Source organism: Tinamus guttatus, unplaced genomic scaffold (assembly GCF_059628265.1).
Source record: "Tinamus guttatus ecotype Peru unplaced genomic scaffold, ASM5962826v1 Tinamus_guttatus_pri_ptg000314l, whole genome shotgun sequence".
In the NCBI taxonomy this organism is placed as follows: Eukaryota; Metazoa; Chordata; class Aves; order Tinamiformes; family Tinamidae; genus Tinamus; species Tinamus guttatus.
The window spans coordinates 5,694,669-5,716,470 of NW_028288848.1; the positions used below are offsets into that span (position 1 = coordinate 5,694,669).

Sequence of the window (21,802 nt, forward strand, 5' to 3'; positions counted from 1 at the left end):
AAAGAGACAGTGTCTGTTTAGCACCGAGAAAAGCTATGATGAGATGCACTAGAGGCTCTAAAGATCCCTAAGCTGCGCATCGTTCACAGTGCATTTTATAACTCCTGAAGTCCCTTCCGCTGGAGGAATCACGAGAATATCATGACCCTTTGAATCCGCTTTGACATCCGTGGCAGCCAGTTTCCAGAGCTGCCACTGGAAGTCACCTCTTCGTAAAGAGACACAGGGATCTCTGCGTTCAGAGAGTTCACCAAACGCAAGCAGCATTTTGAAGCATAAATATGGCAGATTTCAACATGCTTCATGAGACATTAGGAGCTGAGCAATGTTCTCTCATGTTCCTCTGTATTAGCTTCAAAAACCGATACTTGTCCCCATCTGTGGAAGATAACCAAAATAGCTCAACTTTGCTTAAACCCCTTTATAGGCAATAACGTCTGTGTGTTTTAAGATTCAGATTATTAGACCAGCAAGCATTCAAAGTATTCCAACCCAGACTTGCTCATGCTCAAAGAATGAAAATATCCTGAACAAATTAGACTAGGGAGAAAAACTTATCAACTACTGATATAAACATTGCATCAGGTCAAGTCAATTCACGTTGGTAAGATTTTCACATCTGCTTTCCCAGGGACCCAACATAAGCAGTTAAAAACAAATTCTTGGTGAATGCTGTCTGTCGAAAGTTAAATTCTTTTGCTATTCCCAGCTTGTGATCATTTAAAAGGAATTTTCCAAAGCAGGGTCTAATATTAGACTCAAAATGAAGTTTCCATTCCACTTAGGCGATATTCTCACCAAAGTAACTGCTGCATAATCTGATTGTCTTGGAGCTACTCGTTTAGATGCAGATGGACATGCTTTAAATACCAGCTCCACAGCACTGCTGAGTCTTATCTTGAAGAGACCTTATTCTACAGTGAATTATTAGAAAGATGATTTGTGATTTTAAAGGCTCGACATCTACACTGTAATGAAAGCCTCTCACTGTGGCAGTTTTTATTTCCTTAAATTCCTTGCAAGACTTTCAGCTCTTTTTACTGCTCAACGGCATTAAAAACCAAAGAAAGGTGACTTGGTAAAGGAGCGAGGTATGAGCGCCGTCGTCGTTCCCCTATAATACCTTAGTCCAATTTTATCCATTCAATATAATGATATTCAAGAACGAACTGCAGCACAAAAAAGGTCACACGGATAAAACAAAACACTGTAACTGACTCCTGGTGTTTGCTCTGATATTAGTATATTTGCTTTCAAGTCAAAAGGCCTAACTCCCTCAGGAACTATTTCTGTAACTGAGCAGAGTAGCTCATTTTCATTCAGATGCTGGTTCCCGAGGATCACCATGCCCATTCATTAGTGTGTGCTAAGAGTACTCAGATCCAAACAAATGGGTAAAATTAAAAAAGGCCTCCTCAGACAACACCAGTATTATATTAACTCAGTGTTACAGCTTTGATCAAAACAACCAACTTTTCCTGCAATTCTCTATTTCCTACCATAAGGCTGAACTACTTTACGTAATTTTACATTTGGCACAAAAAGACAAGCCCTTTATCAGCAACAGAGTCCTAGAGAACAGCAGGCACATCTGTAAGTTATGGAAAAGGGTCCAAGAAGGAGCTGAAGGTCGCAATAGCACAGAACCCGTGCGGGACTCTCATGCACCAAACCCTTTATTCACTGTCCCACTGGGGTCCTGTCCTGACCAAGACTTTAGGATCGTCACACTTTTGGACTGTTGAACATTGTCCCCATTTTAGCATCTGCAACACTCTGTTCTAATTAATAGCACTTAACAGTACTGCTAGGACTGCTAAGTCTAATAAAAAGTACTTAATGGGGCGAGACCAGCTTCTAGAAAGTTTGTACTGACTGCTGTTGTTCTAATGCAATTTGTCTTAAATATGAATTGATAAGGAATTAGTAAAGGTGGGTTTGGGACATTTTGCACTTTCTGCAGTTGAAAAGAAGGGTAGAAAAGTCTGCCTGTTTTTGTCATAATCTCTGATTTTTGTTGTCTTGACTTATCTCCAATGTCTTAGTGGCATTGAAACTTGTCTCCCTTAGGGTCAATCGTCAATGAACGTCTCGATAGATAACAACAATTTTCAGATTTATCATTTTTATTAAAATAACATTTGCAGAGTGTTTACCTGCCACGAATACATATGAAGTCTGACACTACCGTCTTTCCCTCTTGATTGTAAAGTTTTCCTATTCCTGACTGTCATGAATTCATCACTTCACTGGACTGAAAACCAAGGCTGTGGGCTTAGCAGACTTTAAGCCAATCCAAGCAGGCTCTGCTACAAGGCTGCCTTGTGCTCCCAGAGTCCCGTCCTCCAAATACTCCTGACATCACATGGCCAGCCAGAGCAGAGAGCTGATCCATCTGAAAATTACATTTATTGGGTCTTTTTCAGTTAATTTTCATGAAGATCCAGGGGCTTGGCAAAAGTCCCTCTCACAGAAGTGAGAGGAACACCCAGTCACTGCCTGGCTGCCCTCTCAGGGCCAGCCTGGTTTCAGCTGCTGTACGAGCGACTGCAAAAACATCCCCTGCGAGCATGGAAGCAATCAAGGAGGAAATGGCTAAAGGAAAGTCCAGGAGCGTAAAGCCTTCTTTATAGATCATAAAAGAGCACAGCACAGCATGTGCCTAACTTTAAAAGCAGCCTGTGAGAAAAATAACCATTCCTCCAAGTATTTTAAATAGAAATTAGCTACAGTTTTATTCAAAGATTTTACCAGGCCACTGGTATTTGCTACTCATTTTTATCCAGAGGCAAGTTCCAACGGCATCTGCCGCTGCTAAGGGCCTAGGGCACATACTGCAGAAAGATCTGAAGAGGGTAAATGTGCAGGTAAGGAAGTCTGGACTGTTTAGATTACCACCAGGGCTTAGAGGGCAGAATCCAAATTAAATGAAGAGAGCAAGTGTGAATGGAATATATATAAATTATTTCTATACTTCATTGGTTTTCTGCAACAGTCTGTAACCACGGTACATCTCTGACATTAATCTTTCTTTAATCACTCATTTTAGGTGTCAGTGTAGTGAGATTTAGCAAGCTCTGCAGCATTAAGAGATCTGATGATAAAGGCAAATGATGTGCAATAAACATTGCAAGGACAGGAGCGCGGCAGCGCTCTCACGCAGGGGGCTCTGCCGAGCGGCCCCAGCTAGAGCAGCAGCTGGTAACAACCTCCGCGAGGACCCTCAGAGCTCACCTGTGTGCAGCTTCAGATCCCAAAAGGCACAAACCGGATAAATGCTAATTTCTCGGCTACCATCACAGGCACCTAAAGGACTAGGGAGTTCGTTAAAGCAAATCCTTATTGCTCAGAATCTTACAGCATAGTTTGGATTTTCCTCTGTACCACAACTTCTGATTTCAATTTAATAAGCTAACTAAAAAGCACAAAAAAAGTACTGACATACTGATTCTCTTGCAATAGCTTGACCGGTCCTTAAAAAGACAGATGGAAACATTTTCCTGACCCTTTGATCCTTACTGAGGCATTTATATATTTGCAGCAGGGACCTAAAAATATTAACATGCTGCACTAACCAGAACTGTAAATACCTGGTCATGAGCCTCACACTCCCCAAGTACCCTTGTAGCCAAGCTGAGACTGCTGTCAAAATATATAAATTACACGAGTGGAGTGCAGGGGGAAAAGCAGGCAAGACCAATAGGCTAGAGAGCCCAGAGGCGAGTGGTTCAGTTATTAGTGACATTTCTGAGGGACTCAGAAGGAGGATGCTAAGCAGTGTTGGCTCCACTAATGACCTGAGTGCACCTTCAAAATAACCCCATGGTTTGGTACGGGCTGGGCACCACCTGGCTGGGTCTGCAGAGAAGGACTCAGTGGTCCTGGCAGACGTGGTGCACAGGAGGTGCCAGGGCATCTTGCAGCAGTGAAACCCAACTGCCCAATAACTACACCACACTACAATACTGCAATAACTACACGCCCGAGCCTAGCTCTTCTTCAAGAGAAAGGACTGTTTCCCTCCACGGCCTCTTGCAAGGCCCTTCGTGAGCCTGCTATGGCCAGTGCTATGTCCAGTTTCAGGTTCTCCTGTTTAACACTGCCATAGAGGAGATGAAGCAGAGAGCCACTGAGACAGCCAGGGCTGGAGCTCATGGTGTGCAAGCAAAAGCTGAGAGAGCTGCATTGCTTCAGGCTTGGAAAGAGAGGGCTAAGAGGGCAACACTACCGCTGTCTTTACCTACCTACCAGTGGGGTAGAGAGGAGACAGAGCCAGACTCTTCTTGGAGCTAGACACTGATGGGACAAGAGGTAATACACACAAGTTGCAAAAACAGAAACTGTTATTAGATGAGGAAAATGTTCTTCCCCACAAGAGTGGCCAAATTCTGGGACAAAGGACCAGAGAGGATGTGGAATTGCCATCTTTGGAGGTATCCAAAACTCAGCGAAAAAAGTTAAATAATAGCAAGAATTAGCATTTCTCATTTGCAGTTTTCCATTTTTCTGCTTAGGAACCTAAGCACAAGCAAAATTTCCATTTTACCAATTGGGAATGGCACAATATGTCCTTGTATGTGACCAAACATAATAGCAAAATGACACCACTAACCAGATCATGCAGCAGGCATTTAGAACACTGCTCTCATAAGTTTAAAGCCAAAGACTTTACGTGGCCCAGCCACACAGGTACAGCTCTGGTTTACCTCTCTGAGCCATGAGCAGCAACCTGCATGCAGTGTGTGTAAGATGATGCCATGGCAAAACAACGAAAACCTCAGGCTTATGAACTTTGTACCTGGGAAGCCTCCCATGTTTGTTTGCTCTGTGCAAGCATCACATCTCACAAAAGGACATCAGTTGACTTTTATTAAAAAATAAGGCATAAATTAAACCTTTGGTAGGCAAGTAGCAGATTCCTGCTAGCCCTTCTGCAGTAAAGCTACGTTCAGGCTGGATCATTTTTGTTAAAGTCTGTAATCCAATTCCAGCCGATGTTGTTGAGTGCCCTTGAATGTTAAGCTATAACCTGTTTAATATATCTACTATTAAATGGAGAAAAATCCCAGGAGATGTTTAGTTGCCCTTGAATTTGCTAACTAATAATCTCTGTCTCTGAAAAATGTTCTAGGTTACCCTTAAGTGACTGTTTTGGTTTCGACTGAGCAAAACAGAGCAAACAATTTGGTCTGTCAGTGAAATTCACAGGTTTGACAATGCATTATGCAAAACATTATCAAATTTATAATGTTTTGTATAATTTAACCATTAGAAACAAATCCCTTTAGAATAGCACTGGCTTGCAAGCAATTATAGCTAAGTAACAAGTGTTTTACTAAATTTCTTCTCTGCAGCACAGTTCAAGGACATTAATTCTCTTTTCTATTAGCCAAAATTTGCATTTGTGCCATTTGCTTTTGCACTTTGAACATTGCCAATGCTTGGAAATGTTGGCTGTTTTTTTTTTTCCCATCACCTCATTTCACTAACTGGTGCACACGTGCAAGCAACACTGCATTTAGGTTTGTAACACCAGACTACTTAACTGTTCAACTACTTAAGTGAAAATCTTTAAATTCAAAATGTCTGTGTGAACATAATCTAAATGGAAAGTAGGTTCCTTAGATCAAGCTTTTCTTCTGCAATAAAACACCCAACTTTTTGAAGCTTGCTTGGGAAGGGGACCCAATAACAAATATCCATTTAATATATAAAACTCCCATAGCCCCATGAGTGAGTGAAAATATTAGTGTCACCAAGGGGTACATGGTGATTTTTTGCCTCCTGAGAAGCACTCTGAGCTGTTCCTACAATCACAGCTCTAGAAAGCTGCTACAGGCTGCAGCTTTGAATGTAACTGAACTGCACCTGGCATCAAATCTGGAGCAGAAGCTGCGAAGTCACCATGGGTCCACGAGTAAAATAAATTAATAGGCAATCAGAACTAACTTGAGAGTAAGGAAAAAGGTCATTTAAACATGGAGCTCTGTTATCAGAGTGGAAATCTTAAGGAAGAGTCTGGAGACATGAGAACATTTAGAGGAAATAATTACCTGGTGGGGGCAGGCAGCAAGAGCAAAAAGAAAGACCAGAGAAAAGTTTCAGACCCTTCTTGCCAATTAGCACTGATCACCTTTGCCATGAACAGAACACCAGCCCTCCCCAGGCATGCAGTCCTTACCCAGCAGGGAATTTGGGCTGTTTGCAAAAATGGGATTCGGATTGGCAATCACCAGGGTCTCCAGGGACACAAAACGCACATTTCTAGCCAGGGTGCTGTTGGTTTTGTCCAGAAGAGATGACATCTCTCTGGTAAATAGACAAATATAAAGTGCTTCCTAAAACTGGAGGCTAAAGTCCTATTGAAAGTATCCACTGGATCTTACAGTGGGAAAAGAGTTTGAAACTTTCACGAGGCTCCAGAAGAAGCCACCTCAAAAGCAAAGCAGTTTCTGCCACCCTCCTGAGGCTCTGTGCCCCGTAAGAAGGTTGTGATATCTGGATGCAGACAGTCAGAGATGAGAAACTGGCCAGAAGTTTAAGAACAAATCACATCAAGTAGTTCAAGGGAGTGCTGGAAACTGAAGTTGAAAAAAGAGAGCACAACACTGAGGGGAGAAAATACTGAGCCTGGAGAGAGACCTATCAATATTTGGGCTAATGCAGAAGGAAAAATTCAGATAAAATTTTAGGCAAGCAAACAGAACATTGGAGTCATTCTTGGTCACTAGAAATCTTAAACACCAATTTCAACAGCTACTGAAAAGGGCACCCTATGCTGATGTGATTTCACCAGGGCCTCGGCTTCCCAGGGCAAGGAACGATCTTTTGAAAAGAAATGTCAGAAATGCAACTCTGCTGACTGGCACATTCACAGCGTGGCCAACGGGGAATTTTTTCGTAGTGTTCAAGGAACCTAAAAAGGAGCCAAGCTAATTTTATTACTTCCCTGTTTGTTCAAGATTGTCCCCATTGATTCCGGTGTTCCTTTGGAGACCAAGCGCAGGCACCAGCCAGCCAGGAGCAGCCAGCAGAGGGAGCGCAAAACCTCGAGTTGGCTCAAGGTGGAACGCGAGGCCCTCTCGGGCACCGCGCGAGCGGAGCAGGAGCCAGGGCCGGCCGCGGGCAGCAGGGCCGCTGCGTTGCTGCATGTGGGGAACTCTCCTTTGGCTGCAGCGGTGCCGTCGGCGCCTCCTCGGGCTGTGCTGCTGCCACAAGCTGCGTCCAGCACATGAGTCTGGAGCCCCGAGGTCAGTCCTCACAAGGACGCAGGGGAGACGCGACCCGCCAGGCTGCCGCCACCTGGCCACCTCTCCCTGCTGCTGCCACCCAAAAGCAGGCACGTCAAGTGATGCTTGCGAGGGGCAAAAAGAGAAGCTGTCCCAGAAGAGCGATGAGCTCCAAGCACTTTGGTACTCGGGTAAAACCACCACGACACCACCACCAACGCTGCTCTGCATTACCACAGCCAGACCCCCGGTACCCTTCCCCTCCCCTTCTCCCACCTGCCTCGCTTCCGAGAACGAGCACGGTTTAATTCAGGAGCGCCTCGCCTTTGGTATCCGCCCCACTGATTTTAAATCCCACAAAGGCAAAGCGCAGGCAGCCGCAGGGGACGCGGGCCCGGGGCTGAGGGCAGCCGAGGGCAGTGCGCTTACGTAAGGAGCGCGGCAGCGCCGAGCGCCGGCGTCGCAGCGGGAAGGGAAGAGCAGCAACGAGGGGCTGCAGCTGGGGAGAGGAGCCGGGGGCTGCAGCTGTTCTCCTATTCCCACCGTCAGCTCCCGCAATTTGCGTTTAGCTCATTGTTTAGGACATAAATTAAAGAGTCCTGGCATTGCCAACATCTTAGATCATTAATATCCTGCTTTAATGACCTCTTTTCCTTTGGGAAGGTTACACGGCGTGCAGCTTGCGATCCCTGCAGCTCAAAAAGCCGTCTGCTCGACCGCTCTCCCAGATTTTCTAGCACAATGCCAGGCTTTTCACATTTACATTGTGTCATCAGCAGAAAGCCACCCTGTTATTTCTAAATTTGTGACAAGATTAATGCACCCTCAGAGCCACTTGAGCGCTCACTTTATCAGCGAGGGCAGGGGCTGAGCTCCCAGCCGTGCCCGGGAGCAGAAGCGCTGCCCGTGACCTTGACTTTGCACGAGCACCGAATGGGGACCGCGCGTGCGGGCTCTGACGCTGCGCATTTCTCCCAAACGTAAACCGGCACTTGCTGATTCACATAGCGGCCTGGGGCAGCCACCATGAGAGAAGACGTCAAGTCACAGAGCCAAAGAGATGCAATTTGAAGACGCAAGGAACGCAACCCACTTCTCCACGGGCTTTTTCTTTGGGTCGCGTTTTGGCTCAGCTACCATGAGGGCCCAAAGAAAGGCCCACATGTCACACACGTACGTCCCAAACACGATGGGGGACAGGGATGTATCTTCTGGCCAATTTATATACCACAGGTACAGTGCAAAGCATTGAGGCAGCCGTGGGTCAGGAAATCCCACCAAGAGGGGGCATTTGCAACTTTCTGAACCCACCAGCAACACCTTTAATTTGTCTTGGTGCAATTTTAGCTGATGGCAGACAGATGAGCACTGCTAGTCCCATGCCTGTGTATTGAGAGCTTATATGGAGCAACAGTTAGGGGCAAGAGGGGAAAAAAAATTAATTTAAACCACCCAAGAACATGCCAAAACTGTCTGACACTACAAGAAACATGGAGACGAAGAGGGCCCCTGGTTCCAGTGCTGAACATGGCCCCGTAAAGTGTATTTTTCACTCAAAATACGAAGACAATAATCTATGCGGGGGGGAGGGGGGAGTAAGGATTTAAATAGATTTCATCTTGATGAGACAAGTGAACTAAGATTTACAGTTCAACTGCTAATTTGTCAGCTCCAGAAAAAGGAAAGATTAAGGCATAGAGCCTTGTTTGAAAGAGTGACAGTAACGATATATTTGAAATCATTATTAACATTACTGAACAACAAATGTAGAAGGACTGGCTTTCTTCCTAGGTGTTTTCAGTTACTCATAGACACGGGAGTTTCAATGAAAAATAATACACCACCTTCTTTCAATACAGAGAAAGCAATAGTAATTTTCTCAAAAAATGATATTAAAGGTCTATTTCACTATTTTCTTGATTAACCTATTTGGTTTATTTAAGATGAATCTGTTCCCAAAATATTTTGCTAGAGCAGTTTATCACAGTTTTCCTAACGCAGTGACAGAGTCACAAAGCACAACACTTGAGGAAGCAAGACAACAGTACAAACAATTAGTGGAATGGCTGCTTATTGTTTTAGTTTAAAATACAGGCCAAAATGATTTCAAGGAGGGCACATAAATCAGGGTAGCTTAACAACTTTCCAGCCACTGTGTGTGGATGACATGGGACTTACACCTGTATTAACAGGATTATTCCAATTCTTTTTGTTAGTTGTTTACCATACAGTGAAGTGATGGTCCAGACATTTTTTTTTCTTTTTTCTTTTTTTTTCCTGGCAGGGTGATATGTTAGCGCCGCAACAGGAATTCTGACAGTACTGTATTTCTTTCATGATTTGCCTGATGAGCTCAGCAAAGATGTAGTGGAGCCAATTCAGCATCATCTGTGGTATTCCACGCAAATCTGTATCATTATTTTATTCCCATCCAAAATGAATCTGAACACATTTGCCCCCAGATGACCGAAACACTTAGCTTTAATATCACTGACTTCTGGGATTTCATTTACTTTGACAATTTTACTCCAGAACAAGCTTCTTGGCACAGTTTCTACTGTGGGGACAAGGCTTCTGACCTAAGCAAAATGCTCTTCCATTCAGGGACATTTTTCAGATCATTCACCTTGTTTGCAAACACGGGTGTCACGGAGGATCTCTGATTTATCAGTGTTAAGCTCTCCTACATTTCTACTAACATCACCTAATCACACTTCCTCACAAAGAAACACTGAAGAGGAAGAGCCCACAAGGGTCCACTTGAATAATCCACGTACTTGGTCCATGATCTCATGGACTCAGCTGGGAAATGCTGACCAACCACCCAATGCCTCGTGCAGGACTCTGATGAGAGCTCTGGTAAGGACTCCCCTATAACGGCTATGGCAGTTGAAGCCTCTGGCACAGCTCAGAACACTTTGATAAACCCACATGTTACCGTTCACTCTTGCTTCTTGGTGAGGGGGAATTAAAACACAAGTGCCCCAAAGGGTTGTCCACAAACCTGTGCCCACACCAAGAGTGCCAGGACAACGCCAGCAGCATCATGGAAACGGCCCGGAGGAATGGGGCGGCTTCTGCCTTGAATTTGTTTATTCTTAGCTAGGATTAGGCTGAATTCTTCTACATCCCAATAAACACTGAAGTAAAACAGCCCAAACTTCTGCTAGAAGAGACACGGGCAAGCAGGTCACGCAACAGACATACACGCGTTGTACTGATATTTTCCATGACCGCTTGTAAATCCAAACATTCTGGGTATGCCCATCCAAAAACATCAACACGGACCCCAGCGGAAATCCAGTCTACTGTACGCTGAGGACGTGCCCTTCAATCTAGAGCATAAACAAATGTATTCATTTGCTATACTAACCAAAGCAGAAGGACGTGTATTGCTATATGTGATTCACAAAATATTCAAGGGGACTGGGGCATGAGAGAAAGGTGGAAAAGCTAAAGAATTGGAGACAAAATCTGTCTTTTTTTTTTTTTAAATTAAATCTAGCACCTGGCAATGCTGCCTCACCAAACAGGTACTCAGACCCCCTATTTTCATGAGACTTATGGAAATATAACATTTCTGAGTATTGCAATTCAATGACTTTCAAAGTTTTGAGGGATGAGGACAGGTAAGGAAGGAGAGACAGAATCCACTGAGATATGGCTCAGTCACAAGTTTTGTTTTCCAGAGAAACTTGAATTAAAAAATAAAAACAAATCCCTCAAGATACCCCTCCCCACAAAACCATGAAGAGCCTCTGCCAGCTCCCCAGGTGACTGGAGAAAACCAGACTCCAAAACAACGATATTATTTCCACTTACAGGAAAGAGATGGACCCATTTTCTCGACAAAATAAAGACAAAAAAAACAAATTTCCAGAAAGCTACAACGCCAAATCCTTATACCAACCCCTACTGTGGGCAAAGTGCAAATTTTATCTACTAGAAACGCTGTCCATTTCAACTTAGACGAGGCTCAGGTTCAGCCTGAGGAAGAGGGAACCCGCATCACCTGCCGCGCTCCTCCTGCCGCGCACGGAGCGACGGCCCCGGGACGCAGCGGGGCTGCCCGGGAGCGCCGCGGAGGCGGCCGAGGCCCGGCCAGGCCGCGCACGAGTTCAGCGCGCGGCCACGCACGCTGCACCGCTGTCCTTACAAGGGTTACACAAACACGCCAGCAAATCCTGGCAAAAAGGAAACGCATTCGGAGTTCACGGCAGGGCTATCACTCAGCTATTTCTGTAGCGCCGGCATCTAAAAAAAGACCCAGTTCACACAAGTAGCTATTTTACCTTGCTGTCCCACAAGAGCTAAATGCATTTTTTCCGAATACAGTTTCCCACCATAAAATACACGACAAAATGTGACAAATATTTTTGAAATATTCCTATGAAAGCATTTTGATTATATATAGCAACATGAGTATATATGGAAACAGACAAAATTAGGTGTTTATATATAGATGTGTCCTCATTGTATAACTAATATTAGTACATGGAATTGAAGGCACACTCAAGAAATAAAATAAAAGATCCACTGAGCTTTTCTGTGAAGTAGACAAAGCAGCAGCAGACAAAACCCCCTTCGTTTTATGATAATCTCTGTATGAAATGCCGAATTCCCGTCAGAATTTCTCTGACACAGCAAGAAACACACACAAAAATAAACAGACTAGGAGATGCGTCCGAGAGGCTCAATGGAAAAACATTCGCTTGCATCTTTCTTTTCTTGTCGGATAATCTAAAAACTCTGTAATGAAACCTAAGTGAGAGGCAAGGAGATCTCATTAGGGCCCAAAGTTCATTTGCTGGGTAACAAAAGACCATCCGCTTGGCGACAACCCTCAGCATCTAGCACTGCTTGGAAGAAACAACTCCAAGGAGTGGATTCCCACTGCTGCCCCTGGGGGAGCAGACACCGTCCCCCCTTTCACAAAAGAAATATACTTTGGAAACCACATTAGGGCCAGAAGAATGATTCATATGACTTATTTGCATATGGTCGAGCCGTTCTATTTTTACTCTTTAATTTCTCCTTTGTGGTTTGGTGTCTCAACCACAACATTCTCGCGCTAGATCTGAGGATAAAAGTAAAGTTGTCTGATCCGTTTCATTGTTTAAGCTGAGGGAAGTAAACCAACCAGGGAGCACCAGAAAAGTACTTTAAAATTACAAAATGAGAATAATTCTTCTCTTCCCTGTTCCAAAAAGATTAATAAAATGGGTGCAGAATATCTTTTTTTTTTTTTTAAAGCAAACATGTCTTCAATGTCATTTCATTTCATTTCATCCATTCAAGCACTATTGTAAGCCATAAGTCTCCAATCACAGTATTTATACTATAACTCTTATGACTGTTGCAGGAGCCTGTTTTAGCATTCAGCCAAATTGTTCTGCTTAGATGCATTTTTGATGAGTACAGAATTCTGGTTTCTGTGAAAAGGACCGTTTGTAGCAAAAAAGGTCAGGTACTTCTGCAGCAGTTTCACAGCAATTAGCATCATCAAAAATAACTCTTCAATGAACGACTTGGGCAATAAATACCTCAAGGTTTCTTCCGAAACATAATAAAACTACTGAAAAAAATGGCAATCCCATTCTTGCATCTCAGGGTCCAAGGGAAGGGCACCGTTCTGTGACAGAAAGATTAGACTGAGCTTAGACCCTGGGACCACGAGCCCCAAACCTACCCAGCCTCATAGGAGTCCCCAGGCCTTCTATGACCACAAGAGATCAGGAGCTCACATCTATTATTCATTTAGATGATGACATGTCTGGCAGAACAACAGCTCTTGGCACGACAGCAAAATATTTATGCAGTGCAACAGCTCAAAGGAAACGATTTGCCAAATTGACTGCAACAACAGTCTTCAATGTTTTTCAATTTGTAGACTACTAAAAATGCTCAGTGGTAACGCAGAACTTTCAATAGTAAATAAGTCTACTGACAACAAGCTTTTTGTTTTTATATTGCCTTTTACTGAGTGACCAGAAATGGTCCTTAGGCGCAAGCTAAGGCAATTACCTGACCGCATGGTTTTCTGGAACTCTTCACCCAAGCACTGAGCAACCTTGCTCACCAGAGTCAAAGCCAAAGCTTAAAAGCCTGAAATCAATTTGTTACAGCTCCCTATAAAAAAATATAATCTTACTAGTGACATTAGCAAAAGCAATCTATTCACATAAGATACAGGAGACCAAAGACTAAGTAATATGGTAAAATGACACAACTCGAAGCACTGGTGGCTCCAGTCTCTCCTTAAGCCTGGTGGGCACTGCTGCTGACAGCACCTCTCCCGTTTGCTGCTCAGAAATCTTTCTGTGTAACAAAACAGGCTTCAGCAAAAATTGTTGCACTGCCTATAGATTTATGGTATAGTAATATTATAAGACAGCCAGTCAGAGCAAGCTAAAAATGTTCCCAGAGAGAGGTTTAGAGTGTGTGTAAACCCAGCTACCGTACAGTCAGCACAGCTACTGATTTAAACATCAAAATAATGTGGGTTGTTTTTGCTGTCAGAGTCATTTGCTCCCTCCGCACAGGAGGCCACAAGCCGGGGGCTGCCCTGGGACCGGGATCACGACACACAGAGCCCCGGGGGTCTCTGAGCAGAAAGGGAGAGCGGACACAGCCCTCGGATGGTCTCCGAACACCCAATCCCACATCGGAGTATTCGTAAGGAAGAACTGCAGCTGAAATTAGAGGTTGGCAACAGCGGTTTTTCTAAAGGTAGCATTTAGAGAGTTATCAACAGAGCCAAAATAGAGGGAAGGGGGAAGAGAAGGAAAGGAAGAACTCTGGGAACTGCAAATGAGATTCATGTTATTTGTGCTGTGGTAGTGCTCAAATCAGTGCTCAAAAGGTCACGCACTGGATTCCCTACCAATCTGCCTGATCTTGCAAGGTGAAGCTCAGCAGCAGCCACAGCAACGTGGGCATGAGAGGGGCCAGGACAGCCCGGGCTGCCGACGGGCAGCAAGAGAGGCGGCAGCTCCACGACGGGAGGAGCTGGGAACACGGGGGAGACGGCGGCAGGATCTGCCTGGCTCAGCACCACTGCCCCAAGCGCTACAGCGTTTCAGCAGATTTACTGTTCTAGTAAATATAAATATCAGCAAGTTGGCCAGGTCCTGTAGCCGTTACGAAATGGTTGTTTCCTGTAGGTGTCACAAGAGAGGTGATCTGAGGGGAACTGTTTAGAGATAAAGCTTGGAAGGGCTTTATGCGGAAAGGGAGAGTGCAAGAGGGCTCATGGCAATGTGCGTTTGGGGACAACACTGCTCCAGATCTGCAGGGACAAGACATTTAATGGGATACACAAACCTAAAAGAAGCCCTTGCTCATCCTGCACCTCTCTGCAATGGTAAAGGAGACCTCAGTTCCCAGTTCTCTGTCCACTGCCTTTAATTCCTCCTTGAATTTCAAAGTAGCATCACCTTCTAGCCTCACATCCTGCTCTTATGCTCCATTATGAAACACACTTTCAAAAATAAAAATGGAAAACCACTCCTCATCCTTGGGCCTGAACCAACCTCAGAGGTGAGACTAGGAGCTAGAGCACAAAGAAAGTTCAAATCTTTAACCAAGAACAAAGACTGCTCTACAGCCAAGGATTATAGCACTTCCTTTGACAAAGGCAGCGAAAGCAGATATATTTCCCAAACACTGGGACAAGTGAAAGCTGATTAGCAGGGAGGTCAGAGAGAAGATGCTGCTGTTTCTAGAACAGGCTAAAAAACACCAGGAAAGCACAGATATCAAGAAAGTAACTTGAGAAAGTGATTTCACTGATCTGACAGGAAGAAAAGCCACCTTAGAGCAGCCTGATATTCTCCACAGAGAGCAGGAATATCTTGAAATATTCCAAGGCTCACAAGACGGTGACTAGAAAGCTCAAACCTCACATAGAAAGAAGAGCAGAATGAAGACAAGTGAAATGATTGGATGTGCTGACATCAGTGACCCCAGAGGATGAACAGAGAAAGTACCGGGAAGAAAGACTTTGGGAAGGCACAAACTTTGGGTCTGTTATGCAGCATGCAACAGGCTGGCCCATCTCTCCTTGCCTTGAGCAGCAGAGCAGTCCTTCCAGAAACAAGAGGGGGTTTGGTGCCCAGAAATGCCCGCGGGCACGCGAGTCATCCGGTGGTGCCACAAAGCTGCTCGTGAGAAAGTCTCCTGAACCCTGTGAACAATGAGAGCGGCCCTTTTTCCATCACTCCCAGAGTATTTAAAGATTTGAATTTTCCCATATCATTTTTGGTTTGTGTCTATCCCTATAAATAGAAGAGCAGCAGTGCATCCATCTCCTCTTCATCTTTTTTGGTGGTCTAGGCTTGCACACATGCTGGAATGTTTTTCTAGTAAATGATAAGCGATGAGAAACAGTCAAAGACAAAGGATAAGAGACCTTGAGCTTGGAAAAATAGGAGAGATGGGAGTCTTCTCATCTTTCCCAAGAGACAGGTATCTTTTCTCTGGACTAAAGGGTTTTGTTTTGGAAACAAATGTATCTATTTTAGTCACTTCCTTTAGACATGCAGGCTTCACGGAGCTGATAGTAGGACTGACTACAGTGTCTGAGAATGAAATTTGGCCCCCAAAAGAAAGCATTTCTAATCCAAATATGAAACTTGAAGGAAACACACCCCTGCTGCTAAGCACACGTCTCAGTGGACCAAGGCTGTGATCTGTGCTTTGCTCCCAGAACCTTTCCTTGAATCCAAGGTCTAATAATCAAGTTTGCACTTTGCAAGGAGAGTTAAAGCCCCCAGGGCTGGTGGAGAGACTGGACTGGATGCCAGCGGGTGGCCTGGCTGCGATGGGAAAACATGATGGTTTGGGCGCTCACACAGCTCAGCGAGGAGCTGCAGAAAGGCCTGGAGCTCTACCCTGACCCGCAGGAGGTGCTGAGACCAACTGCACCACTGGCTGTTCCCAAGAAAAATAGAAACATGGGGGAAAAAATAAAATTAAAAATAAAAAGGTGGAAGGAAGGGAGGAATTAAAGGTGAGGCACAGCCAAGGGAGCAAAAATGAGCCACTTCTGTCCCAAGGTACATAGCACAAGTGCACAAGGGCAGCAAGGGACTTCAAGCTATGGCCCTGGATGTACCACGGCAGAGATGAAGAGGAGCCAGCCACATCCCTGTTAAGCAGGAAGGACCCAGGAGAGCAGCAGGGAGGGGAAGCTGGTGAATTCCAGAAGATCGTGGCCTTCAGCATGTGCTTAAAAATAGAAACTGTGGTCAAGGGTTTTAGATGGAGAACGACTCAAAAACCTCCGCATTTGGATCCGGATCTCTGAACCGCAGAAGGTCACAGTTAATTGCCTCTTGGTCATGCTGAGATCCTGGGACAACTTGCAAATTAGCAATGTGCTTTGAGGGCTCATTCAACTTCAGCCCCTCTCTCCCCATTCGAGGGATGCAAGAGGACTCCTGCAAGAGCAGTCTAGAGCAGCCTCACAGCTAAACTCACCTGCCCAGGGCTCCCCTGGGGAGAAAACAAGCAAATTGTGAGCACTGGCAAGAGGGTCCTGCAGAGGCTGCTCGCAAGGGTGCGAGAGGAAACAACACTCAAACAGGCAGCAGCGCGCAGGTTCTTGCAAAACTGGCAGGGCCGCTGACCCTGCAGTAGCCTAATCCACTGCCAGGTAAATCCCCTCCACAAAACATTCTTTTCTGCCTCAGAAGACTTATTTGGCAACCAAAGCCCCCTGCTTTAGAGTGAGAGCTGTAAGGAATGTGACCTGTGGTTCCTATGGGGAAAGGCACTAGCACACGGAGCGCTGACACCGACAGGGCCCCAATGCAGCACGTGAGGCTCCTCAGTCAACTGTCCCGACCCCTCAGACAAGAGTGTGGCCCAGCACATGGGCACCAGGACAGCAGCTTGGTGCCTGCCGTGCTCTTTAGGTTTATAAGGCCAGAGTTTCTGCAGGAAGGAAGAAGCATGCCTGGTGCCTTTGGCAAACATCATCCCAAACACAACATTTGGGCTGTGAACTCTGGATAGAGCGAAGTGGAAGAGAACTCAATGGCCTGAAGTGAAAGGCAAATCAGAGACTTCTACTCTGGACCCTGCTCTGAGATGCTCCTAGATGTTGCTCAGAGAGGGGGAGCCAGCCTGCACCAGCATCTTCAGGAAAATAAAGAGCCTCAGGGAAATAAACAGCCACGATGCCGCAAGCTGACCAAGGCAGGCACCTGGATCCTCTAATCAGTCCTTGCTATTCAGCATTTGCTCTATGAAATGCAAGTCCCAGCTATCATCACTAAGCTAGCAAATGAAACAACTCAGATTGTAGTGAGACTAAGTGAACAAAGGGAGCAGATCCTCTCCATCCACATTGCAGCGGCGAAAACTTGGCAGCCACCCTAAAAATAGGCAGAACAGAAAATGTTAGAAAATCCCACTGGAACAAGGTATTTTTACCGCAAATGATTCGTAAAGATGCCTTACTTTAAGTTTTCCAGCATTTTCCTTTGCAACTTCCTAACAGGGAAAGATGCTGAGTGTGGGAATATGACAGTATGACAGTGGTACTGCAGCTAAGCTGCTGTAAGGATGTCCTCAAAGGAAGATGTCTTATTCCCTGCCCAGATATGGATTCACAGGGGTAACAAGGTGGCAGCCTGGTGTGACATGCACTCTGCGTGGCTGTTCATTCACCATCCCGCTTGTACCCGCACAGGTACCAAGGCGAAAGGCAGGGCCACACACATCTAGCTGGTAAAACCACGTCAGTCCTGGTGGTTTTGTTCACCTGGAGTCACAGAACAGCCAATGCAAATGCACAGTAAAAGCAGTCACCGGACCTCCTGCAGCTTCTCAAATGTGCACAGATAAGCTTCATTATCAGACCTAACTCAGTATAAGATTCAACTATTTCCTTAAAAGAATCTTCATTCACCCAGCTCCACATCTCCTTTGCCAGCAGATGTGGCAATGTATTTTTCCCCACCCCAGTGAATGATACTTGTCAAGTGCGGAAAACCAAACAGAAGATGTTTTAGATCCTGAATCATCTAGGGAAAAAGATCACTTAAACCCACTACCCAAATAGGTAAGGAAACGCAGTACGGGGGAAATGAACAAAAAGGAATCTGATAGTTAAATCAAAAAATGGTGAGGATTTAGAGATAGCAACACACCTATAAATACTTTTAACCAGCCATATTCAAATCAATGACTTTCCTTTGCGTGCACCAAAATTAGATGTTATTTTTGCAATACTGTTCCTCCAAAGGAGTACATGCAGCAGGCATGCAGTCAACCATTACCAATAATTTCCTATATTATTTTAGTATCTGGGAGCACCAGACATCTGCCAGTACCACAGGCTACCAGCTCTTTGGGCACTGCTCCAAAGAGTTTATAGTCTTAACATGAGTGATATATGCAGACACATACAGAAATACCAAGGGAAAACAGTCAGTGAGGTAAGCGGGACTCAGCATAACTGCTGCAATCCTGTAGCAAAAGCGAGATGTCTGAAAGGATATGAAGAAAGGCAATGAAACACACTTGTATCCCGAAGGAATGATTAAGAGAGGGCAAGCTTGCAAATTAATGCGATTTTCAAAGGTGGATAATGATGAGCAATGGCTCTGAAAACCAGACCATCTTTTTGGTAGGTTCTGTGAGAGGACCTACAAAGCCCTCTTATCACCCAGCTTGAAGGATGAGGAGGACAAAACTGGCTACTCGCAACAGTAACCCAAACGCTTGCTGAACAGAGCTGCTGTGCTCAATGGTCTACAACAGGATTGTACATGAAGCTCCAGCCTTTTTTCCTGGCCTCTTCTGGAGAACTGGGGCTGCCGATGAGCTTCCCTTCCTGATAATCCCTCACTGGAAAGGCTCAGCACAGCTCGTCACATTTTGCCCTTCTGTGGGCAAAAATAAGGCACGGAGAGGTGCAAACTCCATCGCAAACAACAGTACTCGCTGAAGAGGTTGGAGGGAGGAGACAAGTTAAAACAGGGCTTCACCTGAGCAACCATGGAACTGCTCATGGCTAAGAGTGCACCCAAAGTGACAAAAAGAGCCATGTTGCATTAAAGGGGAAGGAGGAGAGAGGACATAAAGCGAGGGAGAAAGGGAGATCAAATGAGTGGACACAGGGACTCCTTCAACTAGCTCCCCTTCTCCCAAAGCCTTGCATCACCCAGCGCAACCAAGAAGGCAAGAGAAAGCCCCCACTCTGTGCGAGACGCACAGCCCGGGAGAGGAACACAAGTGCTTACACGTTCCCTTCGGGGGAATTAGAGTTACAGATTTTAAGCAAGAATGAGTGTGCTTTCCCAATCCAATTTCCCAACCAATCCTCTCATAGCTTCTCATCAGCAATTTTCTCTTTCTCCCGTGAAGGGCTCTAGTCTAATTATGCTCAGTTACGGAAAGCCTCTTTACCCTAATCCTTCTCGGTCTCAGAAAGGAACAGCATCAACTGATACCTGGGATTTTGCCTCCTCCAAGGGAAACCCACTCGAGTTTACGGCAGAGAAGGCCCTCACTGTGCACCCACCTATGCGATTCCCTCTGCTCACCTCACTGCGTGCTGATGCTCTGAGCCAGACAAAATTTTCAATGTCAAAACTTGTAATTTGCGTATTTTGAAGAAGCCACCCTTAAGCAAAGAATGAATGGAAAATCTTTATGTATTATGAGATCATACATGGCCTTTTTTTTCCCTGATGTTTTAGAGGGCCAAAGGAAGCAATCTGCCATGAAGCTGGTGGGAGGAGGGTGTTGATGAGGGGGGCACTGTGCCCTTTGTTACTTTTGGCAGAAGGAGCACTGAAATCAGGCCCCAACATGTCTAATTGAGGGGGTAGATTTAACTCTTCTCTGATGAATTTTCATCAGCCATGAACTTAAAGACAAACTTAAAGATCAGTAAAATAAAGACATGAAATAAAGAGACAAGCAAAAGTTATAAGCAACTTAGAGGTAATTTCAAGAGCTATCAGACCTAATGAATCTCTGCATTTTTCCCATTAATTCAGAAAGTGCTGCAAGTTTTTAAGTCCAGCTGTTCAACCCCTGCAACACGCAGTGACCTTCTCCTTTTCCATTGCACTTGCGATTTTCCAGCAGTTGGAGCTCATTTGGGCTAATCACCTCAACCCGGAGCTGCAAACGGAAAAAGTTGCTGGTAACTTGTTCCATTCACAGCCGTTTAGGCTCGCTCTGCCTGCGTCAGGGCCCTACCTGTTTGCTCCGTCTCCGCGGGCGGCGAGACCGACCCCGCTCCGAGCGGCCGCATGAGCTCCGAGGAGAAGCCGGCGACCTTCCAGGCAGAGGAGCCTGTCCCGCGCGGTGTCCACGCGGGCCGTCCCTTTGCAGCCCACCCCGTGCGGACGGACGGATGGACATTCCCTGTCCCAGGAGCAGGGCCCGCGGCGGCTCGGCAGCGCGCACTCCCTGACCCATGGGGACTCCACGCTCCTCCGCTCTAATTACGGGGAAACAGCAGCCGCTCCGCAGCCACGGCTCACGTCGAGTTTCCATTATAAACCCCAGCTGACCCTTTCCTGACCCTGCCTTCAAAAAAGCCTTAATCTATAAAATGTCCCATCAACAGCAAAATCGGTAGGTCAGGCTTGGTAGAGGGGAAAAAAAAAAAAAAAAAAACCTACTTTCCCATGCAAATCCACAGTGAACTCGAGAGCAGCTTTCGTGAGATGGAACCTGTGTGCTCAAGTATCTAACTGTGGATTTGGACCCAACCTTGTGAGATCTGTCGTTAAAAAGCAGAATCCCTGATGTTTCATACTGGTATTTCTAAGTCTTTTTGTAGCTAAGACAGAAAATAAAACACCACGGCAAGTCTTGCCTAGCTTGCCCAGGATTTCACTAACATGCAGTTTTGAATGAGGTGTTACATGTACCCTTGCCAGAGCAGCAACTTTGGAGTAATCTCAAGTGTCAAGAGAAATACCGGAAAATTACTGGGAAAAAGCTTACGTCTTCATCTCCCTCCTGAAGAAACCCACTCAAAGCATAAGCAGAATTTTGTTAACAGAAAGAGCCCTCTGTTCCCATCAAAGGGCTTCACCTAATGCTTAGTGACCTTTATTTACGGAGTAGAGGATTACCCTCAGTTGCCTCTGCTTCTCCTTCCAGGAGGTTTTCTGACGTCTATATGAACTCAGCCTTCAGACCATAACTTTGCACAAAGATCAACACTGCTACAGAAGCAACAAAATTTCTCCCCTGGGAAGATGAGGGAGTTCAGGGCCATCACCTTTGATGATGGTCCTGCAGAGGTCTGGAAAAAAATGAGTCCTCCAACTATCTCATAGCCTCCAGAGGAAAGTCCTTAAGAACTCCAAAGAAATGTCAGAAGCCATCTCCCACACCCCAAGAATTTCAGGCACAAGAACATCTTATTTCACAAAGACAAAATGTGCCAGCTCAGTGTAGGTCTAGGTACGGAAAAAATTTCCTTCATGAGCACAAACACTAAAAAGCCAAGAAACATGGAATTTAGAGGGCATCTGTCTGGGTGTGTAACCTCCACCTTCACCATGAGGCTGTTTCATCAGAGCGATCGCGAGCTTGCA

At 45.4% G+C, this 21,802-nt stretch overlaps 1 protein-coding gene across 1 annotated transcript in view; it reads right to left on the reverse strand.

Annotated features, from left to right (window-relative positions):
• CNNM2 (cyclin and CBS domain divalent metal cation transport mediator 2) overlaps positions 1 to 21,802 on the reverse strand; it is a 112,168-nt gene that overhangs the window by 20,540 nt on the left and 69,826 nt on the right. The gene's annotated exons all lie outside the window — the stretch shown is intronic.